The sequence below is a fragment of the Hibiscus syriacus genome, unplaced genomic scaffold (genome assembly GCF_006381635.1).
Source record: "Hibiscus syriacus cultivar Baekdansim isolate YM2019G1 unplaced genomic scaffold, ASM638163v2 tig00111582_pilon, whole genome shotgun sequence".
In the NCBI taxonomy this organism is placed as follows: domain Eukaryota; kingdom Viridiplantae; phylum Streptophyta; class Magnoliopsida; order Malvales; family Malvaceae; genus Hibiscus; species Hibiscus syriacus.
The window spans coordinates 7,740,700-7,759,900 of NW_024063126.1; positions in this window are offsets into that span (position 1 = coordinate 7,740,700).

The window sequence follows — 19,201 nt, forward strand, 5'->3', positions numbered from 1 at the left end:
GCTCTTTAAGCTGATCTAGAGAGTAACATCTACCACTTCTGGTAAAATGGCCTACTTCACGCACTTCTTCCTTATCATTCTCCACATTGTCCATTTTGCACTCATACTTATAAGGAACTTGCCTATTATCCTTGTAAGATAATGGGGATAGGGGTCTGATTACCAGTTTAGGAGTTACTTTTTTATCACACGAGTTTTCAATGTGATAATTAAGGGATAATTGGCATTGTAAACTCCCCTAAAAAACCCTCAGATACATAAATCTCTGCCTTTTTTTCTTCAACAACTTTCTTGTAAAACTCTATCTCATTGTCTTCCATCATTCTTTACACCAAAGCTTGAAACTCAGAACAATCTTGTATGGTGTGCTCCTCACCATTGTGATACTAGCATACATTCTCATTCTTAACTTGTTCAATTGTTAGACTAGAGACTAATAGGCATGCCTTGACCATCTAACCCCATATCCATCGTATGGGTGATTTTACCTCACTCACCCTTGTTATGATATTCTTTCTTTTTTCCTCAGTAATTGCATTGATGCATGTACCCACACAGTTTAGTAGTGGATTCTGAACCACTTTTGGTTACTCACTATCACCAAAGTTAATGATGTTCTTTTACCTTAACCTATGGATAATTTTCTTACAGGCAATACAGTTCTCAATTGATTGTCCATGAAACCCTACATAATACTCAAATTGGACATTAGCATCATACCATTTAGGGTGGGAGGTTACAAAAGTGACGCATGTAAGGTGACACCACATGTCTATCATATAAGATCTGAAATAATTCCTTGTAGGACATGGGGATGGGGTCAAACTGAGGCTTCTCTTTTTCTTACCTCAGCTTTCTTGTTCCTTGTCTGGCAAAATTTTATGCAAATGACCATGTGGCCTGAGTTTGAGACATAGTAATATTATTAGAGTCATACTTCTTTATGTTATTGACTTCATTATCCTTTCTTTTCACTGGCGGTTTCTTGCTAGACTCACCTCCATCAATCCTCCCACTCTTGATTTCCATTTTGATCATCTCTCCTATATTAACCAAGTCAACAAAATTCTTGAATGAATTCCCTATGTGGTGGCCAATAAAAGGAGCTCACATAGTGTTTATGAAGAGCATGTTGGTTTCCTCTTCCTAAAGCGGCGGATGCCCTTGTACAACCACATCCCTCCACCTTTGAGCATATTGTCTAAAGCTCTCATTAGATCTTTTCTCCATGCACTACAACATGATCCGATTAGGCCTCACATCCTTCACGTGCTTATATTTCTCAAGAAAAACTTTGGCCAAATCCTTCTATGACCTGATATGAACCTTGCTCAACTGGTTGTACCATTGAATGGTTGAACCTGATAAGCTATCCTAGATCAATAGTCGATTATCCCTATGTAGCCAGTCATTTTATGTAGAACAGAATGATGTGAGCAGAGGGGCAACTTGTGCCATCAAATTTTTCGAATTCTGGAACCTTAAATTTTGGAGGCAACACCAAATTAGGAGTCAGACTCAGTTCCTTGGCATCGATCCCATACATGTTATTATCTTCTTTCATAGCCCTAATTTTCTCTTCCAATTATTTCCATTTCTCTTATAACTATTTGTTATGCTCTTTTCTGCCTTTCTCATCAAAATCTGGAACGTCTTTAGCTTGTTGTGGGCTTGTGGAGGTGCCAGGTAAGTTTATGTGCACTCTTCCTAGCTGAGCAATTTCTCCTTATTATACTCTAACATGAGGTGGTATAAAGCCTGGAGGGTATAGGGGGTTCTTTGGTAGGAATACCAATAGTTGGAGCCTTTCCATGATCTACATATGGTGTAAAGCTCGGGGGATACAAAGGTTCTTCGACGGTAGCACTAACAGTTGGAGTCTTTTCACGATATGTATTTATTCCTTATAGCATGCTTGCAAGTTTCTTCATCATATCATTCTAGGATTTTAATATTTGTTCACGAATCTCTTATTGAGTTTTTTTTATATTCTCCTGTATTTCTAGCTGAGTTTTCTCAATCTGGGTGATTCTATCGTCCATTGCCTTTTTTTTCTGGTATTATATGGATGCTTGGAAGTTTCCAATATTCTATAGTATACCCTTCATTATTAATTTTGACGGTTTGATGATGAATATAAATTTGTACAAAAATGAAATACTAAACACAAATAACTATAAAAATACAAATAAGATGTAGAAAGTAAATAAAACTTGAAATGTAAATAAAATGCAAATGCATGTTGAAAGGTATTGATTCATAAAAAGTGACCAGTCTTAGAACTACTTTTGTTTAAGGATAAAAGTATCATCATTACAAAACAATTTCATTATAAAAAAGGCCTAGCTCTCATATTCAACTAATTATCTCGTTGACAATCCAAGTGACCATTCTTCCAAAATCTGACGCTGGATTTGTGTAGCTCTAAATAAATCTTGTTTAGACATTCATCTCCCCTAGTTTCCTTGCGACACCATTCAACTAATTCATGGTTTCGATTATCACATGATTCACATTTACTTTCCAATCCTTATAGTAATCATTAGCGTTTTGCCATTGTTGTTTGGTGCTTCGGATAGTACGCTCAAGACTAGTGATCTGAAGTTGACAACTTTGTAGAGCATCCTCTAAGTCATGAACCTTTCTTTGCAAAGTGGCATTTTCTTCAAGGCTGATCCTTAAATATGTTGGTTTATGCTGAGTATTTAAAAAAATAATGAATTTTTTAGCTACAAAATGTAAGCACTATATCATCTTTCTTAGCTTGAATTTGAGCTAACTATTCCTCATGCGTTGCTTCCATCTCCTATTTCTCTTGAGTGAGGACCCCTATTCATTCATTATTTTCCCCACATCGTTGTATCTAAAGGAAGACTTCATCCTGCTTGCCTTGGAGCACATGATCTCGATATTGCCTTTCCAACTCCAACTCCTCATTGTTTTGCCTCTTTTCAGCTTCAAGTTCATCTATTCTTTTTCCTCTAATTTTGAGCTCACTCGGCATGTTATTTAGCTTAATTTTAAACCATTCGAACATATATTTTTCTCAACTTCTAACTTTTCAACTCTTTACTTTTTCTCTTCTAACTCACTTAATATGCCTTGATTTTCAGCTTTGAGCTCCTCGATCTTAGCTTGCAACCCTTACATTTCAAAGGTGAACTCCTCATCTCGCTTCTTACTGAGGGTGTGCCTTTGCCTCAATTCTTTTGCTTCTTTTCTTTCCCCACTTAGTGCATGAGTCCATGATTTCTTCTCTACTTGAAGCTCTTGATCTCTTCTCTTATTCTCTGTCTCTAGCTCTCTAATCATGCGTTTTCTTTCAACTCTGACATCTTTAATTCAATGTTCATTTTCATCATTGAATTACAACTTCCATTGTTCTGAAGTTTTTCCTAGTCTAACAATTTCCCAAGCTCACTTAATCTTTCGATAATCATTCTGCAGGTCTACGAAATCAGCCTCTAAAGGGATAGCTCGATCACGATCACGTAAGGGAATAATATTGTTCTTCTTTTCATCTCTCCAAACCATATAATCTAGTGTTAACATGACATCGGCTGCTATCACGTCAATTCGAAAGGTTAACTTCTAAGCATCTGAAATTAAACGAGTTATTTTTTTGTAATGATCTTCATGATAAACAAATTCAGACTTACTCAAGCCAGATGTGGTTGTGACAAACTTTCGTGCCCCATATTACCTTAATACCACTCGTGGAGCATAACCTATTCCTCCCCATAACCCTAACAGAGTTATCCAGTTAGAATCTTCACACTTGTAAAATATATCAACATAAATTAACTAGGGGACGCGTCAAACTATATCGTGATCTTGTAAATTACTAAAAAGTGTAACCCAGTCTTTTCTTGTCAGATGCTCTGGCCATTCTTTGGAGAGGAAATCTTTTAACGGTGAGTAAGCACTTCACAATCAATGATTGTACTCTCATTCAATCTTCTAGAAATGGCTATAGGTCCACACAGTAAGCAACTGAACACATTCAGTAAGCAACTACTCTGCTCTTTTACAACTGTTAAGAAACCTGAAGGTTTCAACTAAGACTATATGAACAAAGTTCGTATTCTCTTCCAGTCGCTCAAATAGATTAACAACGACTGAGTCTATATGGCAAAGAAATTTTGGGAAAGTCACTAAGCCATAAATTTCTAAGGTAAATATTTTCATGTTTTTCTCTATATCACTATGTTTAACGACCAACCATTTAATACATGGCCAAGGAAAACATTCAGACTTCCTTTTTTTAATATAGTCAGCTACCCATTTCTTATCCATTCCAGTAATCTTTGTGAGTTTGCTTTTAAAGGGTTGTACTCTTGTCGCCTTTGAATAGATTATATCAAAGTTTATCCTTTCGAAATGAAATAAAGAGGTGTATTATTTCAAAGTGGGAGTCATGTCCTCCTTGTTGAAAGTGAAACAACTATATGTTGGATTCCAAAATTAGATTAAGGCCTTGATCCATGGCTTGTTTACCTTCACTTACAACAAGAGAGTTATGTCTCCATACTTTTGCAAGAATGCATGCTTCATATCAGATCTCTAACTCTTACAGACTTCACGTAGCCCTTGTAGATCGTTTTGCTTAAGACTGACTGGAGCGACCTCTGGTAGCACTGATATGTAGTCCTCATTCAAACTATCTCATTTCTTTTCTTGGTTTCTTTATATCATGATCTCACTTCTACATTCTTTATTTCCTTGTTATGAAAAGTCTTGTCCATTTTATGACCGCCTTCTACTCTGATTACCACTTCGTGAACCAACACATTTCTTAATGATATGATCATGTAATGCAACAAAGAAAAAATAAAAACAAAAATAGAATTGTGTCAGCATATAAAATGAATAATTGAATAACAAGAAATTATACCGTAAATCCTACCCATATGTAATCTACCCAACATGAAATGGTGAATCCTATCTAGACATGATATTTACCCTCATGCTTTTATTTGGTAAATAAACCCTAACCATATTTTTCTAGTTCACAAGCTTCGTATGGAAATATAAAACCTAACTGCATACTCTTCTAGTTCTCATGCTTTTAGCAAAATAAATAAATAAATAAATCTGATGAAAGGTTAGAGTGAGTTTACCCTTTGTGACTTATGAAGAATCATAAACAAAATTATGATACAAAACTGGCAGAGTTTCGGTATTACTAAAAGTGCCCTCGAATTGTCCTTTACTGGTGCCCCCTTGGGCCTGCCAGACCCTCGATCCTCACCTGTTATAGTCTTAAACGGGTTAAGTTCAATTTGAGATAATGCATTTCCCTATTTCTATGCAGGGAAACTCAATGTTTCGCTCGTAAACACAAGGCATATATACCCCCAAAGGTTACTTGCTAAAGCCCATGCAACGAAAAATATTTTTTCTCATGTAAGCATAATGTTCACCCTGCCTAACGGGACAGAGCATAGTTAGAATGCTCTAAATATTGAAATGGTTATAGCATGTCTGAGGGGGAACTCGCAATCCTTTATCTCGATCCAAAAAATAAACAAACTTAAAATATGTCAGATATCTGAAACAATGGAAATCACACACTAGTACAACTAATAAATAATAGTAAAAAAGATGTATGACATGATGTGAACAAAATATAAGAATCAAAATTTAAATAGCATTCAAATTCACCATTTTCAACTAAAAAGATGATGTATAATTGATTACGGCCTGACTCTCTAATATCCCCAGAAGAGGCGCCAAGATTTCAAAACGGTCCTTAAGCTTTTTAGGGCTATGACGAGGAGCGATCCAACTTAAATTTGGAAAATATTGGTTTTTTTAAAATAAATAAATTTAGAGTCACCATCAACCTTTAGATTAGGTAGGTCGAATACCTAAAGCTATCCTTTAAAATAATTTTAAGAAAAAAATTTTAAAAGATAAAAAGTGATATGCGTTTAGCCAGAAACTCATTTTGGAAAGGGTTTGGGAGTCAATTACGCGTGGGAAGGATGAGCTCCTTCACAACGCCAAAATTGGTACCAAAGCGATTATATGTCGTATAAATATTGAAATTTGCAAATTTGAATATACATTTAAATTATGATCCTATTAGAAGAAAATAATCAAAAAGGGTATTATTTCGTATAGACAATCCTCAAAAACATACTCCTTATCAGTTAAGGCGCGTTTTCATAGATTCTCCATACAGAATATCGTTATCATGTTTTTATTAAATTATATATATTTAATATTAAAAAATAAAGTAAATAAAATAAAATAAATCCACTTGAGTATAAAAAATATTATTTCACATGGATAATTCTTGAAAACACCCTCTCATTTAGTCAAGAAATGTTTACATAAATTTCTCATACAAAATAATATTGATTTAATTTATTTTTTAAAGGAAATAAAATTTATATATTTAATATATTTAGAAATTATTCGAATACAAAAAATATACTAATTTGTATGAACAATCATCAGAAGCACGTTCCTTGTCAGTTAAGGCGCATTTCCATGGATTCTCCTCACAAAATGATATTGCCTTAGCGTTTTAGATAGAATACATACATTTACATACATACATACATATATATATATCATTCAAATGTAAAAAAAATTATTTTATACGAACAATTCTTGGAAACATACGCCTTGTTAGTTAAGACACGTTCCCCTAAATTCCTCGCACAAAATGTTATCTTAAAAATTAAATAAATAAATAAATTAGAAAATATGCTTGATGTCTCATAATACTCAATATTAAATATATTAATAAAAACAATATTAAACATATATGTTACAAAAAGTGGAAGAGAGAAACATGTAACATATGCATAAACATTATAATATTTTAAACATTATGGACAAAGAAACATGCTATACGCACATACATTACATGTTACAAAAATAAGGGAAAATTAACCTATTGCTCACTCTTGCATATATTATAGATTTAGGGAATATTGTATAAAATACTATAATAATGTACATGAAGTAGAAACATGGCCTATGTATTAGTGTAAGACGTGTAAATATATCGAGGATCAGCATGACAAGTAAATAAATGGTACTAAACATATCATACTAAAGGGTGACTATAATAAAACAAGGGTAATTTTAAAGACTAAAAAAACAACATAGCACACTATCAAGATCCAAATGCAAAAGAAACAAGGTGTATGAGTATTGAAGATGAAAATAAACTATCAATGAAACTCATGACTAGAATGAACACTATTAGCAAAAGATTTAAACTATTTAAGCAATGAAATAGAAACAAACAAATATACATAAAATGTCTAAAGTAAAATGCACTAAGAATTTAAGGGGCTAAATTCATAAAATTTTAAAAAAAAACTCAAAAAAGTACTAAAATGCATATATTTCAAAGTAGGCAGAGCCTTTACAAGGAATAAACCAAAAACCATGTTGGCCCTAAGCTCTCCTAAACCCACCCAAAATGGCTACACCATATGTAATAAAACAATATCAAATTTAAAAGAAAACAAAACCCTAATCACTTTGACATAATCCCATTTGCATCACCTTCGGCTGCTTCTCCCTAACTCTCCCTTCTTTTTCCCTTTTTTTGGAACAAAGTCGTCTCTCTCTTTCCTTTCACTTTCAAAGAAAATAAAAAGGAAGTGATAAATCCCTAAAAAGGCTACTTTCAATGCCTTATTCACTTAAGTTATTGTTTGTTTAAGGGCTCATTTAGGTCATTTTAGATACAAGTAGATGCATATCATTGCATTTGTGGTGGTTGTGTTACTTTATGTTATTAAGGTGTCATATGAGGATGAAGGTGTAGTTTTAGTGATGTGAAGGAAAACATCAAGAAAAGGGGCTAGCTGGGAAGGAAAGTCATGGCATCACATGTTGTTGAAGTAGATAGAAATGCCTTGGCATTTCTGGCATAGAAAAGGAAAAAAAGATATTGTTACAAATTGACAGCTGGCTTGACACGTGTATGATGATTATAACCGTGTGTTGGGGACCACTTCCACATGTGAGGATATACATCATGCCTAAGGAGTGACTCTAGAGGCATGGTGGGTATTTTTGGAGTGCTAAATCCCATGAATACCCTTAGATATTTGTATTATTTAATAAACCTCACATGAAAGAATAGAGGGTTATAAACTCACACTCAATAGCTTGAATTTATTCATCTTCTCCACCGTTTTCTTCCCTCCATATTCTTGGCGGCGTTTCTCCATTGGTAAAGCTCGAGGGAGTGTCCAGCTAGGTGTTCGAGAGGAGCTAGCGAACTAAGGCAGTTCGTGGTGCCTGAGGGGAGCTCTGACAGCGCGCGTTGAAGGCTTCTTCCACCTTCCCCTTTGTTGTTATTTATCATTTGATTTGGGTTATTGGAAAGAATGATTTTTATGAATTTTTTTTCATGGATGATTCGAACCCCATCATAAACTAACCTTATTTGTTGGGGTTGATTTTATGGATGTTTGATTTTGTTTTAATGGTATATTGAAGTTTTTCTTTTGTTTTTACTTGTTTTTCTTATGAGGGTTTCATCTTCTAAGTTTGTAGGAGGCATGAGAGTGTCCATTACTTAGATGAAGGCTAGGTGTTCGAGAGAAACTTAGTCATTAATGCTTGGAGTATTCGAGAGAAACACAAGTAAGATACACATAAGCAATGGGGTGTAGTAGTTTACTTAAGCTTACCGACATAGTAGTACTATACCCTAACCCCTTAAAGCTTTAGAGAGACTAAGATAGGATTTCAACGACTAAAAGGGGTAGTTTTTATCAATAGCGTAGGCTGCCATAGTTGAGATTAAGAGGAGATGTCGTGGCATTCTATTCTATTAGGTTCATTTGACTAGAGATAGCGATAGCACTTTCAGCAAACTCTGTCGAGCAAGTGAAGCTTAGATAAATTAAATCTGCTAGAGAGATAAGTTTTAGCATCCTTAAATGATTCCCCATCACTCATTCCTGAAGTAGTTTCCCTTGTGATGATTGTCAAGTCATTTCATTTATTTGTTGTTTTTACCATTTTGTGTTGCCTTGGTACTATTATTATTTTGACCTTATAAATTGATCTGTTGCCACTACATTTATATCCATTTTGCCTCAAAATTACCATTTACTGCCACATCATACCATCATTCCATCCCCACCAATATCTATTGCCTTGACATTCATCACTAGTGTATACCATTACTAACTATACTTAGATAGAGTCGTGTTTTGCTTTGGTTAAACTTTTTAATTTCCACCAATCTCTGTGGAGACGATACTCACTCTTCACTTTATTACTTGTTCGATTGTGTATACGTGCATATATTTCACATCCATATTTAGTACTCACAAAACGTGAACAAGTTTTTGGCGTCGTTGCTAGGGGCTGGCAATGTCAAGTTAATTAGTTTTTCCAGAGCATTTTGTTTTTACTTTTTTATTTTTGTATAGATTACTTGATATTTTTCTTTATTCTTTTTCAGGCTTATTTGGTGTATGCCTAAAAGACATTCTGACGAGTCATTGGAATCAATAGAACCTGAGATTGAGAGACTTTTCAGACAAAGAAGACATGTTCAACGTGATCTAGGAAATATATATCAAATTGGGAACCAAAGCATTGATCAAGATAACATAAATCAGAATGTCGAGGCATTACAAAATGTTGGACCTGCTGATAGGCATCGTGTTATTCGTGATCATTTAAATCCGATGCTAGATGATCTGAATCCTGGAACTGTGGCACCTGAAATTCAAGCTGGCATTTTGAGATTAAACCAGTCATGTTTAATATGTTTAATTCCATAGGGCACTTTGGGGGCATGCCAACTGAAGATGCCAGGAAGTATATTCGTAACGTTTTGGAGGTTTTTGATTCATTCTGCCAAGAATGAGTGCACGAGGATATACTAAAATTAAAGTTGTTTCCATATTCTTTGTGTGACTGAGCAAGGGCTTGGTTGAGTGGTGTTCAATCCGATTCAATGGAATCATGGGATGATCTTTGCAAGAGTTTCTTATTGCGATATAACCCACCAAACATGAACACTCACCTGAGGAATGACATAGCATCCTTTCTCTAGGGCAACGATAAATCTACGTATGAGTGTTGCGATCGTTACAAGAGTTTGCTTTGAAAGTGTTCAAATCATGTTTTTCACGATTGGACTCAAGTAGTTATGTTTTATAATGGAATCAATGTACCTACGAGGATGATGCTTGATGCCTCGACAAATGGGACATTGTTGGATAAATCACCTACTGAGGCGTTTGCTATTTTGGATAGAATTGCCAACAATAACTATCAATTTCCTTCATCAAGGCTTAGAAGTGGGAGGAAAGTACATGGAACATTCGAGTTAGATACCAAGGATTTGGTGTCCGCTCAACTATCAGTTATTATTAATATGCTAAAAATTTACAACGTTCCATTGAGGTAAAGAAAATGAAAGAAACTAGATTGGCATGTCTATTACCAATCATGAGTCTATCAACTTTGTAGGTAATTTCAATAGAAATAATAACAATCCATATTCTAACACTTATAATGCATGATGGTGTCAGCACCCCAATTTCTCATGGGGTAATCAAGGAGCTTATAATGCTAGTCAACCTACTCGTCAACAAAATGACACTGAATCTCAAGGCTACCAAAACACTATGCCATGGCATAATGCTAACAAATTATCCTTATCCTCATAGAGCATGAGTTCTTTGGAAGCTACAATTCAAGATTTCATATTTACCACAAAGACAATGTTGCAAGACCATTCCACTTTAATTAAAAATCAAGGAGATTTGCTTCTTAGTCAAGACACCTTACTTCAAAGCCATAGTTCATCTTTGAGAGCTTTGGAAGTTCAAGTTGGTCAGATTGCTATGACATTACAAGAGCGTTAGAAAGGATGTTTTCTAAGTGACACTGAAGTCATTAAAATGCATGAAAAAGAACAATGCAATGTGTTGACTCTTAGGAGTGGAACAAAAATTAACCAACAAGTCAAAGTTGGGGGACACAACATGATAATTCTACCTCCATTACCGAACAAGTTGAAGTTGAATTACACGATGATATCATTGTCGAGAAGGACAAGGAGGACGGTTCTACTAATAAGAATATTGAGGTAAAAAATTCATATGCCACGATAAAAACAATTCCTACTACTGTAATTAAGGAAGCTAGACCCCCACTACCCTTCCCGCAAAGACTTAAGAAGCATAATGATGAAGTTCAGTTCAAGAAGTTTATGGACATTCTTGATCATCTTTATATCAATGTACCTTTCTTGGAAACTATTGAATAAATACCGACGTATGCCAAATTTATTAAGGAAATTTGCACCAAGAAAAGGAAAGTGGAGAAGTATGAGATAATTACCACATCAACAAAATTTTACTATTCATTGAGTAAGTTGCCACCAATGATCTAGGCAGTTTCGTTATTCTCTGTTCTATAGGAGCTAATTTTGTTGGAAAAGCACTATGTGATCTTGGTTCAACTGTGAACTTAATGTCGAAGTCCATATTATTGAAGCTTGGCATAGGAGATGTGAGACCCACCTCTGTGATTATACAACTTGCTGACTGATCCCATGTTAGACCTAAAGGGAGAGTCGAGGATGTCATAGTAAGGTTGGATAAATTTGTTTTTTGAGTCGACTTCCTTATTCTTGATTGTGAAATTGATGACAAGGTTCCCATAATTCTGGGTAGACCTTTCCTAGCCATTGGTCATATTTTGATAGATTGTGAAAAAGGTGAACTCACCATAGAGTGGTCGATCAGTGTATGATTGTCAATGTGTTTTGTACTCTCAAGTATGCTGATGACCCTGAAGAATGACAAGGCATGTATGAATTGAACTCATTAATTGAAGAAAAAACGAAACACCTTTTTTAGAACAATTTCATTCAGCTAGCAGACAAGGAATGTCCGATTGATGATGAAAGCTTAGAGGACTATGACAAATTGCCAATTGGGGTGGAAAAATCTAGTTTACTACTAGCTAGATCAGGTATGAACTTATTCCTCCGAAGCCATCGTTATTGCATGCATCTCCCTAGAACTTAAATTATTGCCAGGGCATATTAAATATGTTTATTTGGGTAGCGATAATACTTTACTGGTGATTATTACCTCTAACCTTACTATTAACCAAGAGCAAAGTTTGTTAAGTGTTTTGATGCAGCATAAGAAAGAACTTGGTTGGACAATGGCTGATTTGAAGGGAATTAGTGCCACGATTTGTATGCATAAGATCCTGCTAGAAGAATGCCACGACAACTTAATAGAACCACAACGAAGGCTCAACCCTATTATGAAGAAAGTGGTAATGAAAGAAATTCTGAAATGTCTTGATGCTTGAATGATTTACCCTATATCAAATAGCTCATGGGTGAGCCCTGTCCAATGTGTACCAAAGAAAGGTGGCACAATTGTAGTTACCAATAAAGATAATGAGCTACCGCCCACTCGTACTATCATTGGATGGAGGATATGTATGGATTATCGTAAGCTCAACAAAGCTTTAAAGAATGACCATTTTCCTCTACCCTTAATCGACCAAATGTTAGATCAATTGGTAGGAAAAGTATTGTACTACTTTTTAGATGGGTATTTTGGGTACAATCAAATTGCCATCGCACTAGATGACCAGGAGAAAACTATATTCTCTTATCCCTATGGCACTTTTTCTTTTAGGAGGATGCCTTTTGGACTCTGTAATGCCCCAATAACTTTTCAGCATTGCATGCAAGCTATTTTTTTTATATGGTTGAGGACTTCATTGAGATATTCATGGATGATTTCTCTGTTTTTGGAGACGATTTCGAGCGATGCCTCGATAACCTGGAAAAAGGTTCTCAAAATATGAGAGGAGGCTGATTTGGTCTTAAATTGGGAGAAATGTCACTTCATGGTGACTGAAGACATTGTATTAGAGCACAAGATATCTCACAAGGGCATTGAAGTGGATAAAGCGAAAATTGAAGTAATTGAAAAATTAGCACAGTCAACCTTTATCAAAGGCATAAGGAGTTTTATTGGACATGCTGATTTTTATAGAAGATTCATCAAGGACTTCTCCAAAATCTATAAACCCTTATTCACTTTGCTTCAACAAAACCAACTCTTTGTGTTTGATGAGTTATGCCTCGGCGTATTCACTGAGCTGAAGCAACGATTGATCTCAGCACCCATTGTAGTTCCTCCCGAATGGACATCACCATTTGAGCTGATGTGTGATGTGAACAATTATGGAGTAGGAGCTATTTTGGGGAAACGACGAGGTAAAATTTTTCATGTTATATATTATGCTAGTCGTACCTTGAATGAAGCATAATTGAACTACACAACCACTGAGAAAGAATTACTTGTCGTGGTATTTGCTTTTGATAAATTTAGACCATACCTAATAGGCACTAAAGTAATTGTTCACACTGATCATTCATCTATAAAATATTTAGTGAACAAAAAGGATGTCAATCCTAGATTTATTAGGTGGATCTTACTTTTATAAGTATTTAACTTAGAGGTTATAGATAGAAAATGTATTGAGAACCAAGTTGTTGATCATTTATCTAGACTAGAGAACAATTTTAAATGCCACGACACTGTATATATTCAAGAGGAATTTCCTGATGAGAAAATCTTATATGCCACGGCAATCCCGTGGTACACTGACCTTGTTAATTTTCTTGTTAGTGGAATACTACCTTTAGATTTGAACATCCAGGGAAAGAAAAAAATTCAATCACGATGCAAGGTTCTATTTTTGGGACGAGCCATATTTATTCAAGCATTGTGCTGACTCATTAGACGATGTGTACCTGAAGTGGAGCAACGAGACATTTTATACCATTGTCATACGACTCCTAGTGGAGGCCATTTTGGAGGAGCAAGGATTGTTGCCAAGGTTTTACAGTCAAGTTTTTATTAGCCAGCTCTGTTCAAAGATGCTAAGGCATTTTACAAGTCATATGATCGATGCCAATGCACTGAAAACATATCCCGACGACATGAAATACCGCTGCAAGGCATTTTGGAAATTGAGTTGTTTGACATTTGGGGCATTGATTTCATGGGAACATTCCCATCTTCTGGAGGTGATCAAACATCTTACTTGGTGTGTATTATGTATCCAAGTGGGTGAAGGCAATTATGACATCAAATAATGATTCCAAAATCGTGCTCAAGTTTTTGCACAAGAACATCTTCACTCGGTTTGTAGTCCCTAAAGCCATTATTAGTGACGAGGGAACCCACTTCGATAAAAAGTTGATTGCCAAGGCATTAAAGAGGTATGGAGTCTGTCATAAGATTGCCACGTCATGTTATCCATGGACAAATGGTTAAGCTGAAATATCTAACTGTGAAATAAAGTATATTTTAGAAAATGTGGTGAATCCAAGGCGGAAGGACTGGTCACCTAAGTTAGATGAAGCACTCTGGGCATATATAACAGCGTTCAATACTTCTCTAGGTATGTCACCATTCATGTTGGTGTATGGGAAGGCCTGCCACCTCCCTATTGAGCTTGAACATAAGGCGTATTGGGCTATTAAAAGATTAAATTTTGATGCTCAATTAGATGGGGAACAGATATTACTAGAACTTAATGAGTTGGAAGAGTTTAGGGCACATGCATATGAGAATGCAAGGATATACAAGGAAAAGACAAAGAAGTGGCATGACCAAAAACTGATGCCACGACATTTTCATGTTGTCCAACAAGTGTTATTTTACAATTCCAGACTTAAACTTTTTCCTGGTAAGCTCAAATCTCGATGGTTATGACCATTTGAGGTGCATTATGTCTATATCCATGGAGCAGTTGAGATCAAGAACATAAATGATGGGATGATCTTCAAAGTCAACAGCTAGCATCTGAAAATTTACAATAGAGCTCCACCTGTGTGCCACAAGTCGGTGTTTTACTTGCATGACGCTTGAGTGTGCTTGCCTGAAAGCCAAATTTCAATGCCATGGTATTGAATTTCGCTGATTATGCATAAATAATAAATTTATTCTTTCCTTTTATTTTTATTTTATCTTTTGAATAATTACATTTTGTTTTGTCTTGCAAGGACCCACTAATACTACAGCTGTACATTAGAGAGATTACCAAAGAGGAAAAAGACAAAGCAATGAAAAAGGGAAATATTATTTTATTATTTCTTTCTTTCATTACTTTATTTTATTTTCATCTTGTTATTATTTTTCTTTTCATATCTCATTTATTACTTGTAGTTACTTTTTCACTTACCCATTTACCCCATCCACTCATTTTCTCTTAACCGTCCACTCACTCCATCTCTCCCATTATTTCTTTTAGTTTTTTTCTTCATATATTATATATCACATTTTTCCTCCATAGTCGATGCCATTGAAGCCAAACAAAGTTCTCAAATTTTCTTCATTTCACTATCAAACCGGCACAAAACGGTACGAACGAGACCTACGGAGGCTGAAACCCATATTCCTCAACAGTTAATGATGCGGCAAAGCAAAGATTTCAAAACTTCAAAAATTGTAAGATTTTCTTTGAGTTAGATGAGCGTTTGATCTACTAATTGTGGCATACGAACAATAATTATACTGGAATTTTCTTCAACCTAAGCAAGACGCATTTTTGAAACTAGTGATCCATACTCTTTATCGAAAGACCTAGCCTTGTGGCACTCCCTATCCCTTAAAGGTTGTTCAAAATCAATATCTCTTTCTTCTCAGGCACAGTTACTTTCCTTGATTCGGGTTCATTTTCACTGATGAACAAGATGGAGGTTTTGGACCAGACTTAATGGATATAGTCGAACCCCATAAGTGGCACAAGTTTGTGAGGCACCTTGGTTCTATGAATGCATCATTGGTGAAAGAGTTCTACGCGAATATTTCCAAACCGAACCAACATACAGTTTACGTTCGAGGTAAATATATTCGACTCACACTGTCTGCGATTAATAGGTATTTTCATTTGCAGGGTGTTGAAGATCAACATGCAAACTTTGAGAAAGACGCTAGCAGTGCCACATATGATAGAGTCTTGGAGGATTTATGTTTTTCAAACACAACTTGGAACGGCCGAAAGACCAGTCGTTACTCTATAAATCACAAATGTCTCCAACCATGTGCAAAGCTTTGGGACAAGTTCATGAAGCATAAGCTCATGCCAACTGCCCACAACACAACGATATCTCTCCCCTTTTACATTCTATTATGGTCATACGTTCCATTGATGTGGGTAAAATTATTGTTGAGCAAGTGTACGAATGCTTGGGTAAGAAAGCTAGTACTTTGGTTTTTTCAAATCTTATTACTGCTTTGTGTCGAAAGAAAAAAGTTTGTAAGAGTTCTGTTGATGAAGTTTTGTCTGGTGTTTTGGGTATAACTAGGGCTAGATTGCCATTATTGTTAGGTTTGAAGAACCCAAAGTGTAAGGAAACTATTAATGAAAAGTCTATGGATGATACACCATCCAATATCGAGGCAAGAATGCTTACTCTCAAAGAAGCTATCCAGCAGACACAAACACATTTGCATGCTTTACATGGTGATATAAGAAATTTCTTTAGTTATGTTAAGCACATGTATGTTGTGGGGGAAGTCATATTTCAAGAAATGTTTCCTCACATTGAACGGAATTTCCCAGGGTTCCCCGATAAAATTCTGCCAGTATTTAATGCCGAGGCATCTCTTGAGCCCGATGATGTTACCCCTTCTGTTGATGAGACGATTCTAGAATCCCCACATCTCTGACTCCGAACTCTTCGGTGATACTAGCTAAAAAATCCCAGTTCCATTCCTGCACTTGAAACTTCTCCCACTCGTCGAAGCATTCGTCACACAAAGACCTTAACCGGATGTGTTAATATCACCATTTATTATTAAACTTCTTCTAATTCCATTCATGCACCACTCTGCAAGAGGAAAAGACGAGGAGCTGCTATCACCTCCACTGCAACACCACGACCGAAAAAATGAGGTACCTCCATTTGCATTCGTTTTGCATTTCATAGCATGTCATTTAGTTTTATTTCTTAATTAGTTCTCTTTAAGCATTGAGGAAAATGTTTCCCTTAAGTTTGGGGGATGTACTGTTCTTTCTAGAACATTTGCATGATAGTATTAACATAACAATATGCCATGGCATCAATAAATGTTAAGATAGTTAGATGAAATGATTTGGTGATACCCAATGATGATGAACTTTTAGACTATAAATTAAATGTAAATGACTGTTGAGAATGAAACAACTGACTTTAGGGTTTGATGCTTTGTGAATTATTTGTACACGATTTGTATGCTCTCTATACTTAAGAAATTTTTATGAAAGAACTCTGGTTAGCCTTTGCATTGAAATTTGGTATTGTGTTGAAATGATAAATCAATGAGAACTCCTTTATATATGAAATTGTGAATAACTGCTCCAACATAGCTGTAGAGGGACACTCTTATTTGCCATGGCAGTGCCTGAAACTTTCTTTAATAAATTAGATTCATTTGCATATGAGTGAATAAAATCAGTCACATGATGACTCTACTTGACTAGCTTGGGGTGGAAGGTATGCTCACTTTGAACTAGAGTGTAAGATGGTAGGAGTGATGGGATGACTCTCCTCGTAGCAGGATTATAAAAATATATATTAAGTAAAAATAGAGTATAAATATGCTAAATGAATAAGTGATGTTGGAGAAAAACTAGGGAAATCAATTAGAAATTGCTTAAATTTGTTAAGTATAAACTGGATACAATCACGCGCACACACACTTACAAAGAATCTTGACCTAGGTATTAGTACTTGAATTCTTGTTATGTCTAGTATGTTGGAGCCTAATTTTTTTGAGGGTTGAAAATCGATTTTCTTCTTGATTGTCTTGCTATTAGAAATTGCCATGGCATTATATTTGTGTTAATTGTTATCCACTACTTGAGAACAAGAAATAGCTTAAGTTTGGGGGTGTGATACCTCCCTAAAAAGGTTACTTTCAATGTATTTTTCACTTAAGTTATTGTTTGTTTAAGGGCTCATTTAGGTCATTTTAGATGCATGTATATGCATATCATTGTATTTGTGGTGGTTGTGTTACTTTATGTTGTTAACGTGGTGTATGAGAAGGATGGTGTGGTTTTTAGTGATGTGTAGGAAAATAACAAGAAAATGGGTGAGCTGGGAAGGAAAGTCGTGGCATCACATGTTTATGAAGCAGATAGAAATGTGTTGGCATTGCAGAAAAGGACAAAAAGATATTGTTACAATTTGACAACTGGCTTGGCACGCGTCTGATGGTTATAACTGCTTGCTGGGGACCACTGCCACCTATGAGAATAGACATCACGCCTAGACTCTAGGGATATGATGGGTATTTTGGAGTGTTAAATCCCATGAATACCCTTATATATTTTTATTATTTAATACACCTCACATGAGAGAGGAGGAATATTACACATTCATACTCCGCAACTTGAATTTCTTCATCTTCTCCACCGTTTTCTTCATTCCATCTTCTTGGTGGTGTTCCTCCATTGGTGAAGCGCGAGGGAGTAGCGAGCTAGGCGTCCGAGAGGAGCTAGCGAGCTAAGGCAATTCGTGGTGCCTGAGGGGAGCTCTAGCAGCACGCGTAGAAGGCATCTTCCTCCTTCCCCTTTATTGTTATTTATCATTTGATTTGGGTTGTTGGAACGAATGACTTTTGTGAATTTTTTCATGGATGATTCGAATCCCATCATGAACTAACCTTATTTGTTGGGGTTGATTTTATGGATGTTTGGTTTTGTTTTAATGGTAGATTGAAGTTTATCTTTTGCATTTACTTGTTTTGATTATGAAGCCTTTATCTTCTAAGTTTATAGGAGGCATGAGAGTGTCCATTACTTAGATTAAGGCTAGGTGTTCAAGAGAAACTTAGTCATTAATGCTTGGAGTATTCAAGAGAAACACAAGTAAGATCCACATAAGCAATGGGGTGTAGTAGTTTACTTAAGCTTAAACTCGACATATTAGTATTATATCCTAATCCCTTAGTGCTTGAGAGAGACTAAGATAGAATTTTAACTACTAAAAGGGGTAGTTTTTATCAATAGCGGAGGCTTCCATAGTTGAGACTGAGAGGAGATTCCATGACATTCTATTCTATTCGACACTTTCAGCAAACTCTGTCAAGCAAGTGATGCTTAGATAAATTAAATCTGCTAGAGAGATAAGTTTTAGCATCCTTAAATCATTCCCCATCACTCA